A 23,387-nucleotide genomic window follows, 5' to 3' on the forward strand; every position below is an offset into this window, starting at 1 on the left:
TACACCAACTTGTGACCAGGAGATTATTTTTGGGAACTTGGGCGTGGGAGAATATGTAGTTGAGCTCGTTGGCCATGTCAGCTTTTTTTTCTTCACGAAGTGCAAATACACACTTGAACAACACTCAACAGGTCTTCAAGTTGCCCCTTGGTTAGTCGCCTAAGTAGCCTAAGCTTCAAAATGATGATATGTGAAGGGTGGAGGATGACGGGCAGAAAAAGCGCTAGTATATCCTAGGATATACTCACTTCTGAACTGCACAATGCTCCGAGTGTACTCCTAACAGGTTTTTGGGGGGACGTTTTTTTCCACACTTAGTGATTTTTTCGGATTTAACTTTCGTTTCGGTAGGGACAAACTTTCGTTTCGGTAGTGACCCAATGGTGAAAAAAGAAAATGTACTAAGTCCAGAGCTCGATGAATGTTAGGGACCAAAAATAATGTCACTACAAAGTACTACCAATCAACTCTAAATTGCCTGAAACGTACTCCTAACAGGTTTTTGGGGGGACGATTTTGGCCTCCACACTTGGTAATTTTTTCGGATTTAACTTTCGTTTCGGTAGGGACAAACTTTCGTTTCGGTAGTGACCCAATGGTGAAAAAAGAAAATGTACTAAGTCCAGAGCTCGATGAATGTTAGGGACCAAAAAAAAAGTCACTACCAATCAACTTTAAATTGCCTGAAACGTACTCCTAACAGGTTTTTGGGGGAACATTTTTTTTTTTGACACAATGGTGTCACTACCGAAACGGAAAAAAAAAAACTAAGTCCAGAGCTCGATGAATGTTAGGGACCCAAAAAAAAGTCACTACCAATCAACTTTAAATTGCCTGAAACGTACTCCTAACAGGTTTTTGGGGGACCAATTTTTTTTTTTGGCCTCCACACTTAGTGATTTTTTCGGAAATAACTTCGTTTCGGTAGTGACACAATGTTGTCACTACCGAAACGAAAAAAAATGACTAAGTCCAGAGCTCGATGAATGTTAGGAACCAAAAAAAAAGTCACTACCAATCAACTTTAAATTGCCTGAAACGTACTCCTAACAGGTTTTTGGGGGAACAAATTTTTTTTTGACACAATGGTGTCACTACCGAAACGAAAAAAAAATTACTAAGTCCAGAGCTCGATGAATGTTATGGACCAAAAAAAAAGTCACTACCAATCAACTTTAAATTGCCTGAAACGTACTCCTAACAGGTTTTTGGGGGAACAAATTATTTTTTTGACACAATGGTGTCACTACCGAAACGAAAAAAAAATTACTAAGTCCAGAGCTCGATGAATGTTAGGGACCAAATAAAAAGTCACTACCAATCAACTTTAAATTGCCTGAAACGTACTCCTAACAGGTTTTTGGGGGAACATTTTTTTTTTTTACACAATGGTGTCACTACCGAAACGAAAAAATGGATATTCCTCCTCAGCGTCGCAACGTTTTTCCTTCTTTTTAGTATTTTTAAGCCTTTTATTTTTTTACATGTAAAAGACGTATGAAAAAATTGCCTTTCCCTGTTCTCAAGTAAAATATTTATATGCGATTAAAATGTGATTAATTGTGATTAATTCATTACAAAGCCTCTAATTAATTTGATAAATGTTTTTAATCGAGTCCCAGCCCTAGATCTTATTATATATATTTATAAAGTTCTTACCCCTCATCACAGATGCAGATGTAGCAGAGTCTCCAAACTTTGATCCGGTGTACACAAACTGACCGTTGGAGATTTCCCCAGCAGAGCCACATGACTTCCCTGTGGAAGAGAAAGAAATATCCTTCAATACACTGGTATGAAATATCCAGTGGTGTAAAGTAACTAAGTACATTTACTAAAGTACTGTACTTAAGTACAATTAGAAGGTACTTTTACTTTACTGGAGTATTTCCAATTGTCTATACTTTTACTTTACTGGCAAAAATATGTTGTCATTTCAAACCTTAATGTGCATGGTTACATTTTCTATTATCTTTACTTTTTGTTTTTACCGTTCCAGAGAACATAACAAGGTGGGACACAAACTCAGCCAATCCAGTTGGAGATGCAGTCAGGGAGTCAAACACTGCGTTGATGACAACGTCTTTCTCAGCAGGAAGAGGCAACACCACAAGTTCTGCACTCTGCTTTGGAGACAGGAGCCTTACAGCCTCCAGCTGGACAGAAAGACAGTCAAGAAAAGATTATCACCACCACTGGATTTTATTTGATAATAATAAGGTAACTATTTGGTCTAATCATTCTTTAGAGTTTTTTTTATGTGGCAGCGATGAAGTCTTACAGGGGACAAGCATGGGTTGAGATTCAGGAATTCTCTGACAGACACAAGGGCTGAGAATGGCCCAAAGTTGTTCTGCAGCCAGTAAGCACTGCTGTTGTAGGGGACAGATCAGAACAAAGTATTAAGGCATTCAAACAGAAAAATGGCTGCAAATACCAGTCAAAACATTTTCCAGTAAAGATATCCCATTCTAATTGAGAATAGAATGGGAATATATTTATTTAGCAAATACATTTGAAAATGAGAGCCAAACTGCTATTGAGATATTGCAGTTAGTCAGTACCTGGCAGTGGTCGGGAGAGGAAAGGGAGGATTAGTTCCTTCAGGCCCAAATGCTGCTGCTGTGAGGTCATGTTGTCAAACTGATGGCTAAACTCCTTCAAACTGGTGAATCAAACACAGAATGAGAAATACTTATTTCTTAGCTTATTGGTGAAGCTAGAGAAAAGGCAATGGAGTCATCAAAATCAAAATCATCCCCCAGGAAGAATGAAGGTGCACAGAAAAGTCTATGGAAATCCAGCCAGCAGTTTTCAAGACATCTTCTTTGGGACCAAAGTGACAGATGGACGTATAGACCAAACAACCAACATACAGTAGCCATCCTTAGAGCCCTGCTGCTAGTGGGGCTAAAATGCATGCAGGTCAATACTTACACTTGCTGGTATGAGTTACAGCTGAGATTCCTGCTGCTAAGGCAGCGTAGAAACCATGCAGATGACAGGAACCCTCTCAAACGTCCAGAGAACCACGTCCTGACTCCTGATAACATCACTGTCCCTCAACTGTTTATCAGTCAGAATTGCCACTCTCATCTCTCCAATCACATCCAGAACCACAGACGCTGATGGAACAGTCATGGTCATAGACTAGGGGAAGGATTACATGGGTCAATATTTAATATTATTACATTTGCATTAATATTACGTGAGGATATTTAGTGTATGGAATAGTAGATAAAGATTCTGGCTCTATAATAGAGATATTCTTTCAAATCTTGATAGACAGTGAATTTTTTTATTAGCATTTTTTTTCATTAGCAAATATTTTTAAGATTATTAAAAACATGAGCTTTAAATTTAAATAATTTCAGAATTCAGATGTGTTACTTTTAATTCGTTTTAGAGATTGTTCATTCTGTCTTCACCATAAAAGTTGTTTTCAGTGTCTGGTTAGAGCTACTTTTTGTACCGTATTGGTAAGAAGATCCAGAGCTGCATCCAACACCCCAGAGGTCTTAGAGAGGAACAGCTTCCAGACTGGTCTGGAACCAGTGGAGCTGGGGGACTGGTTACACTTCATCACTGATGCCAGATCCTGTGCTGTCAACATGGACACCTGGGTGGAGATAATGGACAAAGCAGAACAGAAAAAAACAGGAAACCTTTAATGAAGTCAAAATTGGAAAATAATAACTGTTGCGTTCAATGTGAGAGACTTAAGTGGCTTACTGAAGCACACGCGTATTCTTCAATGCCAAAGTCACAAAAGCGTCCATTCATCTGTCCGTTGTTGAGGAGGAGCTGTAGTGCAGTGCTTTGGTAGCCGAAAAGGAAAACATATCAAATGTTTCTTGATTTGCAAAACGAAAAGTTTGTTCATTAAATATATTTGAGATATTGTAGTTATTGCCTCAGAACACTCACCTGTTAATTCCAACACAAATGTATTTTTCTGTGAAAACATTAATTCATTCATTCATTATGAAAATAAATCACAATAAAATTCATAACAATGAATCAAAACTACTATACACTTGAATGACAAATAGAGTTTGTGATTTTAAACCAAATGTGCATAGTTACAGTTTATATTACTATCATTACTTCACAGTTTTTACCTTTCCAGAGAACATAACAAGGTGGGACACAAACTCAGCCAATCCTCTCTCCTTTGGAGATTCGGTCAGATAGTCAAACACTGCGTGGATGACAACGTCATTCTCAGGAAGAAGAGGCAACACCACAAGTTCTGCACTCTGCTTTGGAGACAGGAGCCTTACAGCCTCCAGCTAGATGGAAAGAAAGTCAAGAAAAACTTGATCACCACCACTGGACTTTATTTCATATTTAAAAAGTAATTATCTCTTGGAGTTAATAATTCATCATTGTTATGTAATGTAACAACTTTAAAGTCTTACAGGGGAGAAGCCTGGGTTTAGATTCAGGAATTCACTGACAGACACAAGACCTGAGAATGCACCAAAGTTGTTCTCCAACCAGTAAACACTGCTGTTGGACACACGGCCTCGGTCTGAAGGGGACAGATCAGAATGAAACATTAAGGCATTGAAAGGTGTCTGGAAATACAGTCAATATATTTTCCTGTAAAAAATATAACATTTTAATAGATTGTAAAAATAGATAGATAGATTGCAGTTAGTCAGTACCTGACTGTGGTCGGGACAGGAAAGGGATTATTAGTTCCGTCAGGACCACTTGCTGCTGATGTGAGGTCATGTTGTCGAACTGATGGCTAAACTCCTGCAATCTGTGGATCAAATCAAAATACAATGCAAAATACTTGTTTTCACTTCTTCGTATTTCGGGCCAATTCCCATCAGGGTGCGCCACATCATCTGTTTCCATCTGCTTCTGTTTTCGGCATCTTCCTTGGTCACTGTAGCCACCTGCATGTCGTCTCCCTCCGCATTCATAAACTTCATCTTTGGTCTACCTCTTCTCCTCTTACCTGGCAGCTCCATCTTCAGCATCCTTCTCCCAATATACCTCTCATCCCTCCTCCGTATATATCCAAACAAACATCCAAACCTCGCCTCTCTTGCTTTATCCCCAAACCTTCTAACCTGGGCTAATCCTCCAATGTAATCATTGGCATCCTCAATTTTTCCACCTCTAGTTCCGCCTCCTGTCTTCTCATCAGTGCCACAATTTCCAAGCCGTACACATCTTCCCTCTCACTCTAGCTGGAACCCTTCTCTCACAAATCACCCCTGACTCCATCAGTTCCACCCTACCTATCGCTTCTTCAGCTCTCTTCCACACTACCCATTACTTTGGACTCAATTCAACTTCACTATATGACTTTTTACTCACAAGAAAAAATAAAAGAAATTCAAAACATTGTGACTTAACTATGCTTTTCATCCAAACACCCCATTATGGGAGATTAAATGTGAAATACATCCACATAAAGATGATAGCCCCAGGTGGGAAAATTCAGTCAAAGGGTATACAGATGGAAGAAGTCTCCAGCTCAATACTTACACTTGCTGGTATGTGTTACAGCTGAGGTTCCTGCTGTTGAGGCAGTATAGAAACTCTCCTGATGCAGATGACAGGAACCCTCTCAAACGTCCAGAGAACCACTTCCCAATGACATCACTGTCCCTCAACTGTTCATCAGTCAGAATCGACACTCTCAGCTCTCCAATCACATCCAGAACCGCAGACGCCGATGGACCAGTCATCGTCATGGACTAGGGGAAGGATTACATGGGTCAATATTTCATTTAAATGTGCATTACGTGTGAGCTCATTTGGTGTAAAGAATAGTGGACAGGGCTTTTCGCTCTACAATAGAGAACTTTCATTCCAAACCTGGGTGGACTTTATGTGGACAAATAACAGCTTCTGGGCAGAAATAATTGATTTTTTATTTTTATTTTGCATTGGTGCATTTTATAATTACTAATTATAAACATAGACTGTAATTATGTGTAGGTCTGAGATGTACTAACTCAGTCATCATTGTTCATTTTAATTCGTTTCAGTGATTGGTCATTCTATCTTTGCCATAACACTTAGCAGTTTAGTTTCAGTTTATTTCAGTGTCTGGTTAGATCTAGTTTTTGTACCGTGTTGGCTAGAAGATCAAGAGCTGCATTCAACACCCCAGAGGCCTTGGAGAGGAACAGCTTCCAGACTGGTCTGGAACCAGTGGAGCTGGGGCACCAGTAGTTCGGTAGGCTTGCGTGCCGCACGTCCGGGGGCCAACATCCTCCGAGACTAGGCAGTGGTACTATTTAACCCATAGTTGGGGGCTGGTTCGTGGGCACCAGTAGTTCGGTAGGCTTGCGTGCCGCACGTCCGGGGGCCAACCTCCTCCGAGACTAGGCAGTGGTACTATTTAACCCATAGTTGGGGGCTGGTTCGTGGGCACCAGTAGTTCGGTAGGCTTGCGTGCCGCACGTCCGGGGGCCAACCTCCTCCGAGACTAGGCAGTGGTACTATTTAACCCATAGTTGGGGGCTGGTTCGTGGGCACCAGTAGTTCGGTAGGCTTGCGTGCCGCACGTCTGGGGGCCAACCTCCTCCGAGACTAGGCAGTGGTACTATTTAACCCATAGTTGGGGGCTGGTTCGTGGGCACCAGTAGTTCGGTAGGCTTGCGTGCCGCGCACGTCTGGGGGCCAACCTCCTCCGAGCATTATAATTGCACAAATTTAATGACCAGAAGTCTAGCGTCACATTTGCGCTTTTTATAGAATTGTCACATCAGAAGACAGACCCTTGCAGCGTAGAGAATAGAGAATAGTTATACCCTTCCAGACAAGAGCCATATCCCGGCGGACACGGACCGTCTTCAAGGCAAGAGTACAGTCAGTGATGCCACATAAACCTTATAGACGCCGGTAGGGAGGGGAAGTATTATTCGCTTATAGATTCCAAGGAACTTGGAATCAACACTCGATTAATGTTAGAACCAATCAACAGATTAATCCTATTGACACACTGTCCCTAAAGGCAAGGCTCCTTTCAGTCAGAGGAGGCTATCCTCAGAGAGGATTTGAGCTTCAGAGCTTGCGCTATCCGGGACAGACATTGCTCCTTCAAGACAGAGCTCTGAATGGAAGGGTAGAACTATTCTTTACACTGCGATGCTCGGTCTTCTGATATGACATTCTATAAAAAGTACACATGTGAAGCTAGAAGTATGGGTATTGAATTAATTGTTATATGGGTATTGAATTCATTGTTATATGGGTATTGAATTCATTGTTATATGGGTATTGAATTCCCATTATATGGGAGCGCCAATGGAGGGGGAAGGCTGCTTCTGTACACGCTCCTCAGCGTCGCAACGTTTTTCCTTCTTTTTAGTATTTTTAAGCCTTTTATTTTTTTTACATGTACTTAAAAGACGTATGAAAAAATTGCCTTTCCCTGTTCTCAAGTAAAATATTGATATGTGATTAAAATGTGATTAATTGTGATTAATTCATTACAAAGCCTCTAATTAATTTGATAAATGTTTTTAATCGAGTCCCAGCCCTAGTTCTTATTATATATATTTATAAAGTTCTTACCCTTCATCACAGACACCTGTAGCAGAGTCTCCAAACTTTGATCCGGTGTACACAAACTGACCGTTGGAGATTTCCCCAGCAGAGCCACATGACTTCCCTGTGGAAGAGAAAGAAATATCCTTCAATACACTGGTATGAAATATCCAGTGGTGTAAAGTAACTAAGTACATTTACTAAAGTACTGTACTTAAGTACAATTAGAAGGTACTTTTACTTTACTGGAGTATTTCCAATTGTCTATACTTGTACTTACATCTCAGACGCAAATATTGTACTGTTACTCCACTACAATTATTTGAAAACTACCTCTCCACTGTATATGATGCAGCCTAAGAAAAGAAAAGTGCAGATATTAGGATTTTGTTCATTTCTAAAACACCATGGAAAAGCAAAATAACCAATACAAATAAAATGTAAATGTAACGGCAATGTTTACGTCATGTAGATAGAAGATCTCACCTGGTGGAACGTGATGAGCTAAAGTTAGCTTCACGTATGCGATGGATGATGCCACACTCTGAGGAAGAGTAGGCATGGCCTGGTCCAGTCTGGTGAAACTGAGACCCAACAAGTCAGGGGTTAACATCAGCCAATAATAACGAATGAAATCACATCTACCTGTCTTCAAAAACCATAATACTATATATTGATGGATCTATTTACATTATTTGGTATGATGAGCAGGAAATGTTTCCCTGAAAAGTGGCAAAAATATGTTGTCATTTCAAACCTTAATGTGCATGGTTACATTTTCTATTATCTTTACTTTATGTTTTTTACCGTTCCAGAGAACATAACAAGGTGGGACACAAACTCAGCCAATCCAGTTGGAGATGCAGTCAGGGAGTCAAACACTGCGTTGATGACAACGTCTTTCTCAGCAGGAAGAGAAGAGGCAACACCACAAGTTCTGCACCTGCTTTGGAGACAGGAGCCTTACAGCCTCCAGCTGGACAGAAAGACAGTCAAGAAAAGATTATCACTGGATTTTATTTGATAATAATAAGGTAACTATTTGGTCTAATCATTCTTTAGAGTTTTTTTTATGTGGCAGCGATGAAGTCTTACAGGGGAGAAGCCTGGGTTGAGATTCAGGAATTCTATGACAGACACAAGGGCTGAGAATGGCCCAAAGTTGCTCTGCAGCCAGTAAGCACTGCTGTTGTAGGGGACAGATCAAAACAAAGTATTAAGGCATTCAAACAGAAAAATGGCTGCAAATACCAGTCAAAACATTTTCCAGTAAAGATATCCCATTCTAATTAAGAATAGAATGGGAATACATTTATTTAGCAAATACATTTGAAAATGAGAGCCAAACTGTTATTGAGATATTGCAGTTAGTCAGTACCTGGCTGTGGTCGGGAGAGGAAAGGGAGGATTAGTTCCTTCAGGCCCAAATGCTGCTGCTGTGAGGTCATGTTGTCAAACTGATGGCTAAACTCCTTCAAACTGGTGAATCAAACACAGAATGAGAAATACTTATTTCTTAGCTTATTGGTGAAGCTAGAGAAAAGGCAACGGAGTCATCAAAATCATCCCCCAGGAAGAATGAAGGTGCACAGAAAAGTCTATGGAAATCCAGCAGTCAGAATTGCCACTCTCATCTCTCCAATCACATCCAGAACCACAGACGCTGATGGACCAGTCATGGTCATGGACTAGGGGAAGGATTACATGGGTCAATATTTAATGTTATTAAATTTGCATTAATATTACGTGAGGATATTTAGTGTATGGAATAGTAGATAAAGATTCTGGCTCTATAATAGAGATATTCTTTCAAATCTTGATAGACTGTTTGCCTGACAGTGAATAGGGAATTTTTATTAGCATTTTTTTTCATTAGCAAATCTTTTTAAGATTATTAAAAACATGAGCTTTACATTTAAATAATTTTAGAATTCAGATGTGTTACTTTTAATTCGTTTTAGAGATTGTTCATTCTGTCTTCACCATAAAAGTTGTTTTCAGTGTCTGGTTAGAGCTACTTTTTGTACCGTGTTGGCAAGAAGATCCAGAGCTGCATCCAACACCCCAGAGGTCTTAGAGAGGAACAGCTTCCAGACTGGTCTGGAACCAGTGGAGCTGGGGGACTGGTTACACTTCATCACTGCTGCCAGATCCTGTGCTGTCAACATGGACACCTGGGTGGAGATAATGGACAAAGCAGAACAGAAAGAACAGGAAACCTTTAATGAAGTCAAAATTGGAAAATAATAACTGTTGCGTTCAATGTGAGAGACTTAAGTGGCTTACTGAAGCACACGTGTATTCTTCAATGCCAAAGTCACAAAAACGTCCATTCATCTGTCCGTTGTTGAGGAGGAGCTGTAGTGCAGTGCTTTGGTAGCCGAAAAGGAAAACATATCAAATGTTTCTTGATTTGCAAAACGAAAAGTTTGTTCATTAAATATATTTGAGATATTGTAGGCATTGCCTCAGAACACTCACCTGTTAATTCCAACACAAATGTCTGTTTCTGTGAAAACATTAATTAATTAATTAATTATGAAAATAAATCACAATAAAATTCATAACAATGAAACAAAACTACTATACACTTACCATTTGCTGAAGTAACATTGCACTTGGGAAAGAGTGAAATGTTTTTAATTTGGTGACATTTAGTCAATTAGACTTTAAAATGTGAATATCATTTCAGGTACCTACCTCTCCACTGTAGATGATGCAGCCTAAGTATAGACAGAAAAAAGTTTTGTTGATTTTAGAAATGCAATGGGAAAAACATAACCACTGCTAATAACATGTGAACATAACAGCATAGTCATACATCACTTTTAACTCAGGTAGATACAGTCGAAGATCTCACCTGGTGGAATTTGATGAAGCAAAGTCAGCTTGTTGTATGTGATGGATGATGCTACACTCGGTGGAAGAGTAAACATGGCCAGGTCCAGTCTGGTGAAACTGCTTCACAATTTTACACACAGTAGAGGGATTGAAGTCCATTTTGTCCAGCAGGCAGAGATTAGTCTGACAACAATTTCAATTACAAGCTTTGACTCTTGCATGGATCAAACCGTTAAGTGTTTAAGTTGGTCAAATAAATTAAAACACCAGATTGTAGAAGGCAAACATTATTGTCAGTTAAACAAACAACTTTTGTGTATTATGTTCATATGTGTATGGGCTTAGGCATTAATGAGAGGTTACATTCCAAAGTTTCACTTTTTGTTCAGCTATAGTAGTGAAATCTGTATTCATTGTAAATGTTAAATACATGTGACTAAATACATTACCAAACATACAGATTCACTTTTCAAACACATGGTAAAAAGAATAATAAGTAGAGACAAAGCAGAGCAGATATAGTTTAAAGTATTCATTAACACAATTGTATTATTGGTACCTTTACTGTAAGCAACACCATCAATATATTTGGTATAATGTCCTATCAATTATTGTTATTATAGTTGTTGTTTTTATGATTATATATGTAATAATAGTATGGTTATATTTTATGATTCTATATATAGGTTAATTATAGTTATTAGTGATAATTATACAATTATATATTATGGTAACTATTACAATGCCTGTAAACAGTTTATTATTGACAGATTTATTATTGATGCTATAATGATTATTATTACTACTATTACTGTTATTATCCAAAATTATATTCTAACTTTTAAGTAAATTCAGCCAATTTAGGAGTGCACAGGGAAAAATTGCTTGCACGGAAAAAAAAAATAGAGGATGACTTTTGAAAAGCTCACCATCACAAAAGTTATTAAGATCTTCTCTTGAACTGGAATCACTCTGCAGTATCTCTTTTATATTAGGGTGTTTGTAAATACAATCTAATGTTTTCAAAATTGGGATATAAACAAATGTATCAGTAACAACAGCCGGATCAGAGGTTCCAGTAGTCCGATTGCGCAGGGTATCAAATCTTGTACCAAGAACATATTCAACTGGGTCTACCCTTCCCCACTTCTCTTTAAAATATTTCCTTCCCTTAGTTTCAGAATTTAAGACACCAAAAGGATTTTCAATTTTCTTAAAACACTGATCAATTTTACCCTCAACCTCACTTTTGATGGGTTCTTGTAAAGACAGACACTGCTTCACGGATTCTTTTGCTTGATTATGGATATCATCAACAATCTCTCCCATTGAAGTAACAATCATTAACAAAGAGTTAATGATTGTTTCACCTACACCTGCCACTTTAAGTTCAGCTACTGTTGCAGCACAACTGTCTACAAGACTCTTATTAAGAAGGACTGGGTCAGAAGGGGCACTGCTTGATGGAAAGTCATCAACATAACTTTCTGCTAAATCTTCAGCTGTAGAAGGGCCTTCACCAGGACCGTCACAAGGTTCATGTGCTTTATTAAGATGCTTTCGAAACCCAGAAAAAGTGCCAAAGGCATGTGAACAACCAGGCTGACCACATTTATCAAATCAAATCAAAGTTTATTTATATAGCACATTTAAAAATGACCAGGTCAACCAAATTGCTGTACAGGTAAAAGCAAAACAAGGCAAAAACAAAAGGCAAAAAACAAAACAAAAAAACAAAGAAAAAAAAATTAAGACGAAGTGTCTTTCCTGAACAAAGTCCGTGGATCAACTTCAAGTGCTTTGTCAGTGAATTGGCATTTGCCTGAGTGCTTGTGCAAATGAAACACAACATCTTTAGTATAAACAAAAAATCACTGCAGCATCAGAGCCCTCAAAATACAATATCTTCTAGGTATCAAAAAATCTGTGCAGCATCAGAGCCCTCAAAATAAAACACAACAGCATCTCAAAAGTATACAAAAAGAATCAGTGCATCATCCGAGCCCTCATCTCTTTAACCCTGGGATTCACCTTGGTGGTAGCAGCATCAATTTGGTAAACAGCGGTTTGCAAGAAGTTGTACACATTGGCCAGATCCCTGTTGTATGATAATAATAATAATAATAATAATAGATCCCTGTTGTATGAGGTACCAAAGACAAAATGAGCTTTGAAAAGCTCATCAAAAGAGGCAAGAGAATCTGGTGACTAGGGGTTGACACTAAGGTCTCAGAGGCACTTGCCCGTCGGGCAAGTACAGGTCATTTTCTACTTGCCCACAGGTCTTACCCACTTGCCCGAAAAGTAAATCGTCCTTTATAAAAATGATAGGTTAAATTTGAATTACTGTTCAATTTAACACTTATATTTTACTTTCTACTTGCGAATTATGGGGCTGCACGATAAAAAAAAGTCATACCTCAATATTTATGCCAAATATCTAAATAGCTATGAATATGACTATGGGTTAAAGGTAGGGTAAGTGATATTTTTTTGGTTAAAACAAAAAGGGTTTTGTTATGGGTTAAAGCTCTATATTCTGATAGTACTCATTGCTATAAAGTGTTTGTTCAGTAACAGGGCTCTCTCTGTCTCTCCAGCTCTTTGATATACAGAAAATACATTTCCAGGTAGGTGACACCATTTCAGCCAATCAGGAGAGTACCCATCTATCAGCTTCATTTTTATAGTGTTCCAGTTCCAATTTTACATGCTCATTTCTTTGTGTCATCACTTCCAATTTCACTTGTTTAATCTCTATCCTGAGTTCTATGTCCTGATATCCTGACCTGAAAAGGCATTTTCTGTTTAATAAAGAGCTGGAGAGACATGGAGACTCATGTTACTGAACAAACACTCTATAGCAATGAGTACTATCAGAATATAGAGTTATTTAACACTTATTTTAACAAAAGAAAATCACTTACCCTACCTTTAACACTTGTTATTTTATATTTTTAGTGAAATCAGCACGTTATAGGCCAACAGTGCTCTTATTTTACATTCCACAGACCAGAACACACTTACATGGACCCCCAGAAGCAAAGATTTGAGTTATTGTTCGCTTTATAAGAATATATAGATTTTTTAAATAGCAGATCTACAAGCTCATAGCGCGGCACTCTTTATTACTTATAAAGTAGATGAACACCCTTTTAATACATAAGGGGGAAGGAAGTCAAATGATGACTGTCTTACAAAAGGAAAATAAAATAAAAAGGACTAAATAATAGTAATAATAATAATAATAAAGATAATAGTAACACGGCAGAAGAGAGAGAGAAAAAAAAGGGAGACCAAACTAGGTTTAAAAGGCAGCCACTTCTCTCTTCTACAAATCTAAAACATGAACCTTAAGTGCAATGTGGTATTCTGTCCACTGCGTGGCACTGTCTATCCAAATTAAAGCTGTAAACCCCCGTATGGAGTTATTTGAATGAGCCTTAGTTCCCATTGCTGGGAGTGCCCATGGTGACGTGATTGGACAGATTGTCGTCATAGAAACCCTGAAAACCCCAGTATGGAGCTGTATGAATGAGCCTTAGTTCCCATGGTTGGGAGTGCCCGTGGTGACGTGATTGGACAGATTAGTTGTCCCTGTGGCCGTTAGCTGCGGGGATAGCGACACGGAAAACAAAGTCTACAGTATAGTCATGTTTTAGTAAAAAAGAAAACTAGTCTGTTACTGCTGATAATAATATTGGTAATAATAATACTGGTAGTAGTAGGCTAATAGGGCTATAGTAATGAACAGCAGCAGTAGCTGCGTCCAGTTCAAACACCCGTGGTTACTTAAAATAAGTGATAATGTTAATAATAATAATAATATAAACCATAGCTTTGTATTAGAGTGATTTTAGGGTTGGACAATACAGGCGGACATATAGTGCAATGAGAAACATAACGTCTAACTGATGTTCTTGTGTTTATTGAAGGGAAAGCTAATAATGATAATAATATTAAATAAAACAATAGTGACATGATGAACAGCAGCGCATCCAGCTTGAACACCCCAGTCAAGCCTGCTGCCTATCTTTAGTAATGAAACTAAACGCAGTAATATCCAGACAATCTGGAGTCTGCTTGGGTTGACAGTTTAGTGCAGTGGTTTTCAACCTTTTTTGCGTCAAGGACCCCCAAATTGACACACATTAGCCCAGGGACCCCCATTTGAAAGGATATGCCAGGGACCCCCAATGAGAGACGATTTTTACGGCTCTAGCAGTGATTCTCAACCATATTAATTGCAAGGACACCCAGTTTAACATGCATTACAGACCCCCATTTAATGACATTTCTATCTCTGGGACCCCGATTTTTATTATAAAATCAATGTTAATTTAACTCTGAGAGTGTATGTGTTACACTCTCAGAGTTACAGACCCATAAGGGTCCATTTGGTTCCTATCTATCATTTAGCTGGGGACCCCTGGAACTCCCTCAAGGACCACTGGTGGACCCCGGACCACTGGTTGAAAACCACTGGTTTAGTGGGAAGGCTAGTGTTAAATTAAGAAGGCAATATGTGTAACTAGAGCACTTTACCAATCTGAGGACTCTATTGTATGACCTCTATTGTTTTCTGCTTTTTTTTTGCTGTTGTATTTGTTAAACGAACTGTCTGTCTTGTTTTTCTGTTTTTTGTTTTACTTTCCCCCACACTGTCTGTTGTGGGTTGTGTTGTGAAGCACTTTGTAAACTTGTTTTTAAAAAAAAAAGCGCTATACAAATAAAGATTATTATTATTATTATTTGTCGAATATGTAGCGGCTCTAATAATGAGCGCCTCGCCATATATAGGCTTCTGGAAATTGAAGCCTCACAGGCATATTTTGTTTTAATAGAGATACGATGTCAAATACTATATTCCACTGTCAGAAGTACACAGCAGGGGGTTATAAAAAATAAAATTAAAAATGGTCTAATTTATAGATTGATAAACGCAGAGAAGAAGTGATAAAAGTAATACTAGACCTGGTAATAATCATATAGTGACAGTAGTCTAATAATAATGAAGAAAAAATGATTTAAATTAAAACAGCAAAGACGATCAGAGACGGCGAGTTAAAGCGCCAGTCCAGTATTTCACCAAACTTTTTCTGATGTGTTTGAGGTTAGATATTAGTCAGTCAGTCAGTCAGTCAGTCGGCAAAAGAACTATTCAAGCCTATTGTCCAAAATACACAAATAATTAATAATGGCAGAATATATGTGTAGATTAATAAACACAGAAAAAAGTGATAATAATAATGATAGTAAAAGAAAAGTAAATTTAATTTAAAGCAGCGGCTCCCAGCAAGGAGCATTTTAAATTAAAGCAGTTTGAATTAAAGCAACGAGGCTGACCCGAAACAACAAGTTAGCAGCACCAGTCCACTATGTCAGTGGTTCTCAAACGTTTTCATGTCAAGGACCCCCAAATTGACACTTTTTAGCCCGCGGACCCCCATTTGAAAAGATAAGCCAGGGACCCCCATAAGAGATGATTTTTACAGCTCTAGCAGTGATTCTCAACCATTTTAATTTCAAGGACCCCCAGTTTGACATGCATTAGGCTACGGACCCCCATTTAATGGCATTTCTATCTCTGGGACCCCAATTTATATTGTAAAATCAATGTTAATTTAACTCTAAGAGTGTAAATGAACCATGAACCAAATGGACCCATTAGGGTCCATTTGTACAATCAGAGTTACAGACCCATAAGGGTCCATTTGGTTCCTAACTATTCATCATTTAGCTGGGGACCCCCTGGAACCCCCTCAAGTACCCCTGGGGGTCCCCGGACCCCACTTTGAGAACCAATGCACTATGTTACAAAATGTTTCTGGTGTAAGTGGATACATATTAGGCCCACACACTCAGCCATCCGACAAACAAAGAGAAAAAAAAGAAAAAATATGTTCTGTAAAAAAAAAAAAAAAAACTCCAACCTAAATGTTGGCACACTTTATATATAAATTAAAAAAACACAGTAGAAAGTGATAATAATAATGATAATAAATGAAAATATATTTAATTAAAGCAACGGAGCCGATCAGAAGAGTGATTTAAAATAAAGCGATGTTGCAAAAAGTTTCTGGTGTAAGTGGCTACATATTATTCACTCAATCTTACCGCAAAAAGGAAAAGAAACAAAAAGATATTCTACTGTCAAACCTACACAGGTAGTTAAATGATGGTATCATTTTATGTAGATTAATAAGACACAGAAGAAAATGAAGATAATAATAATAATAAAAGGTAATTTAAATTAAATTAAGTGAGTTATTATTATAATAAAAGAAAGGTGATTTAAAATAAATTAAGTTAATTATTATACACTCAGTCATTCGGCAAAAAAAAAGATGTATAAATATTCTACTGTCAAACCTACACAGATAATAGATGATTGTACAAAAACATGACATGTTGCACTGGTTCTTCCTGTGTGTGTGTGTGTGTGTGTGTGTGTGTGTGTGTGTGTGTGTGTGTGTGTGTGTGTGTGTGTGTGTGTGTGTGTGTGTGTGTGTGTGTGTGTGCGTGTGTGAACATGTGACTTCCCCCTTAAATTCTAACTACAATCAAAATCACACACCCGTCAGTGGCTGAACTATTTTTTTTGTCCCTCTGATGCTTCTTTTTGAAGTGATTTCCATGCCAGAAACCCACTCCCATCTACTGGATTGTAATACTGTTCCTAAAACACAAGAAGAAAAGAGGGGGGAAAAGTGTCATTTGGTTTTAATGAGCATGTGTAAATGTGCGTTAGACTGGTGTTTTATGTACTTACATAGCCCAAATTTCCCTGGGGATCGGCCAGGTATGGGAATAAGGCAGTGATGCCCTGTGCATAGTCCCTGTGCATAGTCCCACGCCTTGAAGGACTCGTCCTACAGTACACACACACACACACACACACACACACACACACACACACACACACACGTATGAGATCCAAACAAAAGTATTGCTGTGCCGCTGCCTTCTGCAAAAAGGAGGATTTTGGCCTGCACCAAGTACAACCAAAATTGTGTATTGGGTGCATAATTTTTAGATGACAACATACCCATGCTCACTTGCCATGTGTGCAACCAATATATTCACCATGTCGCGTCTTCTGGTATCCGTTAGGCTTTTTGTCCGAGCATACTCGGTAAGGATCCTCTCTCCGCCAGGCCTGTCCTTCAGAATTTTTTCAACCATCTAAGTGGAAGTAAAAAAAAGGGAGGGGAAACACAGGGATAGACAGTAATATTTTAAAGCACTGGTCCTACAGGCCACTACATTTGGTGGCCAAGTATATTTAAGGTGACAAAAATGTAAACCATGACCCCCCCCCCCCCCCCCCCCCCCCAAAAAAGCAACGCTTACCTGAGCGAGACGAGTCAGGTCAGCTCTGTTTCTTGGAGCAGGACTGATGGTGTCATCCGAGTCCCCGTCATTGTCTGCACCAGAGCTGAGAAAGGAGCTGCTGCTGCTGGCAATGAAATTGCTTGCAGAGGGGCTCACTGAATCTAGCAATAATTTTGACATAACAAGTGTGATTAGCAAGAGAGGAATGTTTGTGGCAAGTGTAATGTAAAAAGCTCACATTAGATACGGAAGGATCCACACACCAACAAAGTTCTTCCTCAGACACTTTCTCTCTTTTACTTACATTGGGCGTATAGAAACAAAGATCATTTCAAAGTACAAAAATATACCTGTGTGACATTTCAGGTTAGCCAGGACTGTATGGATGAGGCTATAAAGCTCCATGTTGATAAGCAACAGAACTCACTTTCAGGATTTGGGTCTTGGGGTGAACAAATCTCCAACACACCAAGGTCTGGTTTCTTTATAAAAAACGGAAACGCCTCCTCGTCAACTTCAGTGTTCAAGTCATCATAGACTTTTAAGTCTGAGGTACTAGGAATTTCAAATTTCTTTTATTGTCACAATATGCAAGATGAACCATAAGGACATTTTCTGCTGTATTATTTATATTCTGCAAAATGTAAAGGACCCCCCCAAAATGATATGAATTTGGCCGCGGACCCCCATCTCAAAATATTTTGTTCCATGGAGCCCAAGAAGCAAATATTTGAGTTATTGTTCGCTTTAAAAGAATATATATTTTCAAAAAATAGCAGATCTACAAGCTCATAGTGCGGCACGCGGTGCCGCACTATGAGCTTGTATATCTGCTTTTTTGAATAGTCAAAGTGTAAAATAATGCTTTTTAGCTCAAATGAAAAAGTGACACAGATGCTTCCTCAGGTCTTAGTGGGTTAATGCAAGGCAGTTGAAGAGCCACATACATACATACAATGGCCTCACGACACTTGGTTTCTGTGGTTAGCTGGTTTTCCTCACAGACGGGAGCTCTGTCGCCAGCATTTGGACCACCTGTAACAGTGTAGAAACCACATATACTGCGGCAATACTTTCCAGTGATATGCATTTACTATAAGGATCCATCTTCACAGTTGCTAGACAGTGGACTGGGGGAAACATGACATGTTGCACTGGTTCTTCCTGTGTGTGTGTGTGTGTGTGTGTGTGTGTGTGTGTGTGTGTGTGTGTGTGTGTGTGTGTGTGTGTGTGTGTGTGTGTGTGTGTGTGTGTACATGTGACTTCCCCCTTAAATTGTAACTACAATCAAAATCACACACCCGTCAGTGGCTGAACTCTTTTTTTGTCCCTCTGATGCTTCTTTTTGAAGTGATTTCACTCGCCATGCCAGAAACCCACTCCCATCTACTGGATTGTAATACTGTTCCTAAAACACAAGAAGAAAAGAGGAGGGAAAAGTGTCATTTGGTTTTAATGAGCATGCGTAAATGTGCGTTAGACTGGTGTTTTATGTACTTACATACACACCTTGCAGTAGGTCTGGGATGGTGTGTCTGTCACCTGGGTCCGCAGCCTGAGCTGTAAAAAAATAAATACCGTAAATTTCGGACTGTAAGCCGCGACTTTTTTCCCATTTTTCGACCCTGCGGCTTATATAACGGTGCGGCTTATCTATGGATTTTTACAGCTAACGGCCACTAGGGGACATCCTAAATCTATGGATTTTACAGGTTACAGTCCACCACTATATAAATAAAGTTTATTATTATTATTATTATCTAATGTTCAACCCCCCCGGGGCTCCGCTCCGATCCCCCCCGCCCCCCCGCGCACCTCTCGGTCCGCACACCGCTCAGAAAAAAAGAAAGAAAAGTATTTTGTTGCGTGTCTAAATCACTTTCTTTTTTATCCCAAATGCGTCCCAATCAGTAGCCTACCCACCATAGAGGCAAGGCAGGCGGCCGGCTGCCCAACCAAAATCTAGCATCCCCTAGAAAAACAGGCAGTGAAAAAAATCTTAAATGCTTAAATGTGGAATAATTAATGGACCATGATATGAAAAAGGTTGAAAACCAATGGCCTAGAGGAGAGGGGATGAGAGGGGAGAATGAGTGAGGAAGAGACAAAAACAACGGACAAAAACGACAGAAGAAAGTGGTTGTCTCTAGTAGTCTACACCCTTCCCAATACCGGTTAGGGTTGGCAGTGACAGGGACTATACAGTACATAATATTGTCTCTGTCGGGTGGAAACCTCATAGAGCTTGTAGATCTACTTTTGTTGCTTTTGTGTGACGCTGCAGGATGATGAAGATTTTACACCACTGCGAGAGAGAGGCTCGCGTCGCAAAAGCCAGTGTTGTTAATTCAGCCAAAATCATTTGCGTTTCAAATCGTATTGTTTGATCGGCTGGTGATATAACTTAACAGTAACAAGGTATTTATAAACATACTTGTGTGGATGACGGTGACGGAGAATTTTAATGAAGTCTGGATCTGGACGCGCTGCGCACTTCTGTGTTGCTCGCACAGACAATGTGTCAGCCCGTACAACATGTGGCGTCCGGCCACGACCGCGGTCCACACTCTGCTCTTACTCTTTATTACTGATTTTATGTTAAAACTAAATGTTAAAAAAGGATTGATCAAGTGATATTACTCAAACAGAGAACATAACCTCTCCAGAATCATAGTCAGCAAAGTTTCACAGCGTGCTGGTTAGAAGTGCTGCATATAACTGCTGGAGTGCAGTACTGGAATGGAGTGCTTTGATCGGAGCGTTTGATCGGCATTTTCGCTGCGATGCGATTCGATCTCAGTGTACAGGACAGCAGACAATATCATACAGTATGAAAGGAGCTCCCCCGCATAGTTACCGTCCAGTCCTGTATTAAGTTAAACATTATTATAAAACAGAATGAGAGTGAGCGAGCGTGCTGAAAGGGGGGCTGTTTATTTGAGACTATTGCACAGACAGAGAGAGAGAGAGAGAGGGAGAGAGAGAGAGAGAGAGGGAGAGAGAGAGACACACACAGAGAGCGAGCGATCTGTATGTGTGTGTTTGTGTCGTAACGTTGACGTTGTCTGTGAGTGTTGCCAGATTTTGCGAGAGAAATAAGCAAGCAGGTGTGTGAAAACAAGCCCAACAAAAGTGACTATGAGCACTTTTAACGGTATATACAAATAGACAATCTACAAGCTCATGTTGTAGATAGGCTATTTTCAAAGAAGAACATATTGGAGAAAAAAAGATGGAAATTGTGGATTATTTTCCAAATCCACACAGATCTTGTATGGGGGTCTGTGGCACAACATATTTTCAGAAGGGGGGAGGTCTGCAGACAAATATTAATTTGGGGGACCTTGCCATGAAAATGTTTGAAAACAACTGGTTCAAACAACATTAGGACACAAGGCCAAATAAGCAACTAAACTGTCAAGCAACTTTACAGATAAAACAAGCCCAAAGTCGCTTATAATAAGCGGACATGGCAACGCTAGTGCTGCGCAGCCTACTCGAAGAGAGAGAGAAAGAAAGAGAGAGACGCATCACGGCCCACGGGAGACGTCGGTTAAAATGACTTGGAATAAAAACAAATGTATTGGGACTGATCCTGGATAGCATCTTAGTGAACTATCCTACAGTGTGTAATCCCTGGTCGGGGATCAATCTATAGTGTGAAAATCACAACGATATATGACAGCCGATTTCAAGAAATAAATTCCTGCAATGTGTAATGCTTAACGATCAGACGACCCCTGACCACTTTAAAAGTCCTACAGTGTGTACCTGCCCTTAATCGGATCGCGGCATCTCTACTTGTTTGTTGAAATGTTAATAAATGGGAGCTTCCCCAAACAGCCATCTCTTTCCCGACAGTCCCCTCTGTGCACAAACCCTTACATATGGTAATTAAACATTAAAACACCCGCGGCTAATAGTCCAGTGCGGCTTCTATATGTACAAATCATTCAATTTAGCTGCTGCGGCTTATATTCAGGTGCGCCTTATAGTGCGAAAATTACGGTACAATATTTTAGACACAAAGCTATGAAAGTACATGCATATCAATAGACAATAGCAGATCTACAAGCTCACAAGTGACCTACAAGCTGACAAGTGAGCTTGTAAGCCTACAAGCTCACAACATGTTGCATTGTCAGCTTGTAGATCTGCCATTTTCAAATAGCCAAAGTTTAAATGGGGCTGAAGTGGTTAATGTACCCTATGTTTTTTTAAACAATAACCAAAATCTACAAAGTAACTAAAGTTTTCTAACAATTGTAGTGGATTAAAAGTACAATACTTGCCTCTGAGCTGTAGTGGATAGAAGTACAAGTACAGTATTTTTCTATGCAAACTGATACAGTAAAAATCACTGTTTGTGCTGGCAGCAGTGGCACACTATTACACTGTTGATATGGCAGTCAAAGAGTTAAGCTACAGAGTATATATATATTGGCAATGCCTCCTTAAAAACGGACAATGGACTGACCCCAAGAAAATGTCCATATGCTAACATTAGATAGTTAGATCTAAAAGGTTTTGATTTGCACATGTGTCATGTTATGTTAAACAAACCTTGCAGTAGTGCAGTCTGGGACGGTCCCCTCAGTCCACAGCTGTGTTGGCCAAGATATCAGGTCCGGTGTACAGCCACGCCACAGCTGAAAATGTCAAGCAAAAATACTGTATTTTAGACACAAATATATATTTGTCACTATATAAATATAGTGAAAATAGCAGATCTAAAAGCTCACATGTTATCTACAAGCTCACAAGTGAGCTTGTCAATCGGCTATTTAAAATAAGACAACAAGTTTACATTGAGCTTGTAGATCTGCTATTTTCCAAACATTAAACTCACAGTGAGCTTGTAGATATGCTATCAGTGATGTTGCTAGGTTTTCAATGTAATGGGTCCCAGGACCCACAGGTGGTCATTCAAATGGGTCCCAGAAAAATGTAATGGGTCCCCAATAAAATGTTTTTTTTTTTCTCTCGTTGTCTTTTATCTCCAAGGGTTATACTTATAGCTACATTCAAATTATCCGAACATTAAACAAAATGTGGCAAATTTTAAAATATTTGTAAAAGAAAGTGTGTGTGAGTACATTATATACTAATACACTGGTTCTCAACCTTTTCAGGCTGCGACCCCCCAAAATAATCATATTTTTACTGGGGGGCCGCAGATCTACAAGCTCACTTGGTGCTGCACTATGAGCTTGTATATCTGCTATTTTTGAATAGCCAAAGAAATCTAAAATGACAGCAATCCTGGTCTTAAAGTGTTAACACAAAATTCAGGCATGCCTAGCAGCTATCACAATATAAGCAAATGAAGCTATCGATATTGGCAATGCCTCCTTAAACACTGGCCCTGGAATGACCCAAAGACACTTAGGCACACAGAAGTGAGCATGTTTGTATGCCAGGTACTTATTAAAGCATACTTTCAAATGGAAACGAATATACTAAATAATACATTGCATCCACGACGTGAAAACACAGCAACTATACCAGTTAACTACACCACTAAGTAGAGGTGCGACTGCTAGTATACTGCTTCTGGGTGAATACAGTAACTGCCTTTAAAACGAAATTGTGATTTTGAGAGACCAATTTCATCCAACCAGGAGAGAGAACTCATACAGGACACATCCTATACAATCAAGTTGTTGATTATGGTCGGATGAAATTGCCAA

Source organism: Gymnoscopelus microlampas (assembly GCF_963454915.1).
Source record: "Gymnoscopelus microlampas genome assembly, chromosome: 1".
Taxonomy (NCBI): domain Eukaryota; kingdom Metazoa; phylum Chordata; class Actinopteri; order Myctophiformes; family Myctophidae; genus Gymnoscopelus; species Gymnoscopelus microlampas.